Source organism: Chrysochloris asiatica, unplaced genomic scaffold (genome assembly GCF_000296735.1).
Source record: "Chrysochloris asiatica unplaced genomic scaffold, ChrAsi1.0 scaffold00197, whole genome shotgun sequence".
Classification (NCBI taxonomy): domain Eukaryota; kingdom Metazoa; phylum Chordata; class Mammalia; order Afrosoricida; family Chrysochloridae; genus Chrysochloris; species Chrysochloris asiatica.
The window spans coordinates 4,421,713-4,427,931 of record NW_006408715.1 but is presented as its reverse complement, the minus strand read 5'-3'; the positions used below and the strand labels follow the sequence as shown (position 1 = coordinate 4,427,931).

The 6,219-nt window shown below is 45.6% G+C and overlaps 1 pseudogene; it reads left to right on the top strand.

The window, feature by feature from the left end:
• The first annotated feature begins 2,842 nt into the window (after window positions 1–2,842).
• Window positions 2,843–5,857, top strand: LOC102830416 (annotated as a pseudogene).
• The last annotated feature ends 362 nt before the right edge of the window (window positions 5,858–6,219 follow it).

Genomic DNA, 6,219 nt, shown 5'->3' with positions numbered 1-6,219 from the left:
AGCAACATGTGAGAGAATCAGTTTCTCCATACCTTAACTATCATTTGATATTGTCATCATTTTTTATTTTCATTGTTCTGATAAGTGTGTAGAGTTTTTATATCATAGTCTTAATTTACATTTCTCTAATGGCTACTGATGTTGAACATTTTTTCATGTTATTATATGACATCTGTGACTTCTGTTTGGTTAAATGTCTCTTCAAGGTCCTTACCTATTTTCTAATTGGATTGTTTATTTCTTATAATGTTGTTGAGTTTTTAGAATATTTTATATGTTCTTGATATTAGTACTTTGCTGGATATTAGTACTTTGCTGGATAGTTTGCAAATATTTTCTCCTGGTATATATCTTATCTTTTCATTTCCTTCAACAGGGTCTTTGGCAAACCAAAAGTTTTTAATTTTGATGAACTTTAGTTTTCCCTTTTATGAATAGTGTTTTTGATATTGTGCTTAAGAACTCTTCACCAAGTCCTAGGTCTTCAAGATATCCCCCTATATTACATTCTAAAATTTTTATAGTTTTATATTTTACATCTATGATCTATTTTGAGTTAGTTTTTCTACAAGTTGAGTGTCTAGCTCAAGATTTATATTTTGGCCTATGGACATTTAATTATCCCACTACCCTTTATTGAAAAATGAAAAGCCTGTCCTTCTTCCACTTACTTATTTTTGCATACTTAATAAAAGTCAGGTGGGCATATTTGTGTGAGTCCATTTCTGAGTTCTCTATTTTCTTTCATTGATCTGTGTTTCTATCTCCCTACGTTTTACATATATTCTGGTCTTCTAAAACTATATATTAAGTCCTGAAATCAAGTAAATTAAATTTTTCCCATTCTTCCACTTCTTTAAAATTATTTTAGCTTTGAGATTCTTTGTCTCTCCATAGAAAATTTGGAATAATATTTAAAAACACTAATACTGTTATACTCACGAAATCAGCAGTCAAGAAATCAAACGATGTTTTGTATTATAGGCAAATCTGCTGCTCAAGACCTTTTTAAAGTGTTGAAGAGCAACGATGTCAGCTTGAGGACTAAGGTGCTCCTGACCCAAGCCATGATATGTTCAATAACCTCATATGCATGTGAAAGCTGGACAGTGAATAAGGAAGACTGTAGAAGAATTGATGCTTTTGAGTTATGGTGTTGGAGGAGAATATGGAAAGTGCCATGGGCTACCAAAAACACAATAAGATCTGTGTTGGAAGAAGTGCTGAGCAAATAATCCGTGAAGCTGGATTATATGAAGAAAAATGTGGCATCAGGATTGGAGGAAGACTCACTAACAACCTGTGATATGCAAATGAAACCACCTTGCTTGCTAAAAGGGAAGAGGACTTAAAATATTTACTAATGAAGATTAAAGAGCACAGCCTTAGGTATGGATTGCATCTCAATATAAAGAAAACAGAAATCCTCACCACTGGACTAATAAACAAAATTCTTATCAACAGGGAAAAGAATGAAGTTGTCAAGGACTTCATTCTTCTTTAATCAACTATCAACACTCACAGAAGCAGCAGTCAAGAACACAAACGACATATTGCATTAAGCAAATCTGCTGCACAAGACCTTTTTAAAGTGTTGAAGAGCAAAGATGTCAGGTTGAAGACTAAGTTGCGCCTGACCCAAGCCATGGTATTTTCAAAAACCTCATATGCATGGGAAAGCTATACAGTGAATAATGAAGACTGTAGAAGAATTGATGCTTTTGAGTTATGGTGTTGGAGGAGAATATTGAAAGTGTCATAGGCTGCCAAAAGAACCAACAGATCTGTGTTGGAAGAAGTGCAGCCAGAGAGTTCATTGGAGGCCAAGAAGGCCAAACTTCGTCTCTCATACTTCAGATATATTGTCAGGAGGGACCAGTCTCTGGTGAAGGACATCATATTTGGTAAGATGGAGGTTCAGAGAAAAAGAGGAAGACCCTCCCCAGCATGATGGATTGGCACAGTGGCAGCATCTATGAGTTCAAGCATGGCAACAATAGTGAGGTTGGCCCAGGATGAGGCAGTGTTTTGTTTCGCTGTGCATAAAGTCGCTATGAGTCAGCACCAACTCAATAGCACCTAACAACAACACAAATGATAGTGTATTTTTTTTTTTACTTTTTATTGTGAATTGAGTGAAGGGTTACAGAGAAAATCATCAATTTTATATTCAACAAATCATACATTTCATTTCAATGACTGTGATCTTCTAATTGTAATATCAGTTATTCCAGCTCCTCCTTGTGATTCTGGTTTCTATTTCACCTTCTTTCCCAACACTTTTGAATTTTCTCCTTAGGTAAGTGCTGCCCTTTCGATCTTGAATTTTTGACCATTCAATAATTGTGTTGCTTTCCTCTCTGTATACACTTGATCTTGATGAGAAACTGAGTCGTGAGGGTTGAGTTTAGTTCTAGACCTGAAGGAAACTCCAGTTCCTTTCTGACCAGTAAGGCTGGTCTTTTTTACAATTTTGAGTTTTGTTCCACATTTTCTTACATTCTGTGTAGGACCTTCTACTGTGATCCCTTTCAGAACAGTTGGTAATGGGAGCTGGACACCATCTAGTTATTTTAGTCTCAGGGTCATGTAGAGTAATGTTCATGTATTCCATGAGTCCATTGACTAATTGCTCTCAAGTATCTTCAGTCTTCATCACTCATCTTTCCTGTACAAAGGGAGAAACCAAAAGTTGCATCTTGGATGGCCATTCATGAGGTTTTAATATCCTAGTCACTCCTCACAAATGTAGGCTGTAAAGCTCTTTTGCTGTTGTCACCACCATCCTTGGCATGACTCGCCATTGGTTTCTGCCAGGGAGAATCGACCGCCATCCGCCACCATGGTGAACTTCACCTTAGAACAGATTCCAGCCATTATGAACAAGAAAGCCAACATTTGAAACATGTCCGTCATCGCCCAAGTGGACCACTGCAAGGCCAGCATCATCACCTCCGCCCAGGCCGGGGAGACCCACTTCTCTGACACCGGAAAGATGAGCAGGAGTGCTGCTCATCATGATCAAGTTCACCGCCATATGCCTCTTCTACGAGCTCTCCAAGAATGATATGAACTTCATCAAGCTGAGCAAGGATGGCTCCGGCTTCCTCATCAACCTCATCAACTCGCCCGGGCACGTGGACTTCTCTTCCGAGGTGACAGCTGCCCTCCGTGTCACTGATGACGCCCTGGTGGTGGTGGTGGACTGTGTGTCCGGTGCATGTGTGCAGATGAAGACAGTGCTGCCATAGGCCATTGTTAAGCGCATCAAGCCCGGGCTGATGATGAACAAGATAGACTGGGCCCTGCTGGAGCTGCAACTGGAATCCAAGGAGCTCTACCAGACCTTCCAGTGCATTGTGGAAAACATCAATGTCATCATCTCCACCTATCGAGAGGCCGAGAGTGGCCCATGAACAACATCATGATTGATCCTGTCCTTGGCACAGTTGGCTTTGGGTCTGGCCTCCATGGCTGGGACCTGAAGCAGTTTGTTGAGATGTACATGGCCATTTTTACCGCCAATGGTGAGGGCCAACTGGGACCTGCTGAGTGGGCCAAGACAGTGGAGGACATGATGAAGAAGCTCTGGGGTGACCAGTATTTTGACCCCGTTAATGGACCAAAGGAGCTCTGGTAGCGTAGTGGTTACGAATCGGACTGTGAACCGCAAGGTCAGCAGTTTGAAACTACCAGCTGTTCCTCGGGAGAAAGATGAGGCTTTCTGCTCCTGTAAAGATTAACAGTCTCGGAAACCCTGTACAAGGTCGCTATGAGTCGGAACCGACTCCACGGCACACAACAACAACAACAACAATGGAGTCCTAAGAGCTCTGGTAGCGCAGTGGTTATGAATTGGGCTGTGAACCGCAAAGTCAGAAGTTCGAAACTACCAGGTGTTCCATGGGAGAAAGAGGAGGCTTTCTGCTCCCGTAAAGATTTACAGCCTCAGAAACCCTGCTCAGGGTCGCTATGAGTCAGAACCGACTCCACGGCACACAATCACAACAACAATGGAGTCCTGGAGTTCAAAGCCATTTGAACTGCAAGGTCGGCAGTTCAAGCTCACCAGCTGCTCCTCAAAAACCCTATACAGGGTCGCTATGGGTCGGAACCGACTCGACAGCACTTCACAACAACAATGGCAAGTTTAGCAAGTCTCCCACCAGCCCTGATGGCAAGAAGTTGCAGCGGATGCTCTGCCAGCTCATCCTGGACCCATATTTAAGGTGTTTGTTGCGATCATGAATTTAAAGAAAGAGGAGACGGCCAAAATGATGAAAAAGCTTGACATTAAGCTGGACAGCGAAGACCAGGTCAAAGGCGGCAAAGCCCTCCTGAAGACTGTTTACTGGGGATGCGCTGCTACAGATGATCACCATCCACTTGCCCTCACCTGTCACCGTCCAGAACTACTGCTGCAAGCTGCTGTACAAATAGCCCCCAAACAACGAGGCGGCCATGGGTATTAAACACTGTGACCCCAAAGACCCCCTCGTGATGTACATTTCCAAAATGGTGTCAACCTCGGACAAAGATCGTTTCTACGCCTTCGGACATATCTTCTTGGGGCTGGTATCTACTGGCTTGAAAATCAAGATCATAGGTCCCAACTACACAAGCAGAGAGAAGGAGAACCTGTACCTGAAGCCCATCCAGAGAACCATGCTGGTGATGGGCCACTACGTGAAGTCCATTGAGGACTTGCCGTGTGTGAACACCGTAGAACTGGTGGGTGTGACCAGTTCTTGGTAAAAAGGGCACGATCACCACTTTCAAGCCCGCCCACAACATGTGTGTGATGAAGTTCAGTATCAGCCCTGAGGTGAGGGTAGCCGTGGAGGCCAAGAGCCCTGCCGACCTGCCCAAACTGGTGGAGGACCTGAAGCAACAGGCTAAGTCAGACTCCATAGTGCAGTGCATCACTGAGAAGTCAGGCAAGCACATCATCTCGGGTGCTGGCGAGTTGCACCTGGAAATCTGCCTGAAGGACTTGGAGGAGGGCCACACCTGCATCCCCTTCAAGAAATTGGACTCAGTGGTCTCCTACCGGGAGACCGTCAGCGAGGAGTCCAATGTGCTCTGCCTCTCCAAGTCCTCCAATAAAGCACAACCGGCTGTACATGAAGGCCCGACCCTCCCCTGACGGCATGGCTGAGGACATCAACACGGTGAGGTGTCGGCTCACCAGGAGCTCAAGCAGAAGGCCGGCTACCGGGCAGAGAAGTACGAGTGGGACGTGGCCAAGGCCCGCAAGATCTGGTGCTTTGGGCCTGATGGCACTGGCCCCAACATTCTCACCGACATTACTAACGGAGTGTAGTACTTCAATAAGATCAAGGACAACGTGGTGGACAGCTTCCAGTGGGCTACCAAAGAGCGGTGTGTGAGTAGAACGTGCGGGGGCATGCACTTCTACGTTCATGTCCACAATGTGACCCTGCACGCAGACGCCAACCACTGCGCACGCCAACCTGCAGTGCGTCTACGCCAGCGTGCTGACCGCTTAGCCCCGCCTCATGGAGCCCATATACCTTGTGGAGATCCAGTGCCCAGAGCAAGTGGTCGGTGGCATCTACTGTGTCCTCAACGGGAAGAGAGGCCACGTCTTTGAGGACTCCCATGTGGCCGGCGCCCCATGTTTGTGATCCATCCTGTCCTTTGGCTTCACAGCTGACCTGAGGCCAACACTGGTGACCAGGCCTTCTCGAAGTGCGTGTTCGACCACTGGCAACTCCTTCCCGGAGACCCCTTCAACAACACCAGCCGCCCCAGCCAGGTGGTGACCGAAGTGCGCAAGCGCAAAGGCCTGACAGAGAGCGTCTCGGCCAGGGACAGCTTCCTGGACAAGTTGTAGGTGGCCCTCGAGGCAACAGCCAGCAGCCCCGGGTGGGACTCGGCCAGCACGCCCACTGAAACACATCCTCGCATTCTCCTCACACCTGGTGACGCCACCCCCGCTTGTGTAGCCTTGGGGGACCACTCGGAACTTCTCTTTGGCCAGTGCAGAAGCTGGGATGGGACACCTAACTTTTTCCCCACATTCAGAGGGAAATGCAAATGTCCAAGAAAATGAGTAAACATTAAGTAGAATGTAAAACATTGTCTTTGTGGACTATGAACCATGGTGTCCCCCAAGACTATGGTCCTGTAACCCCACACCTAGAAACTTCATTCCCTCCAGGTGTTTGGTAATGTCTAAGAAATTTGCATACTTTT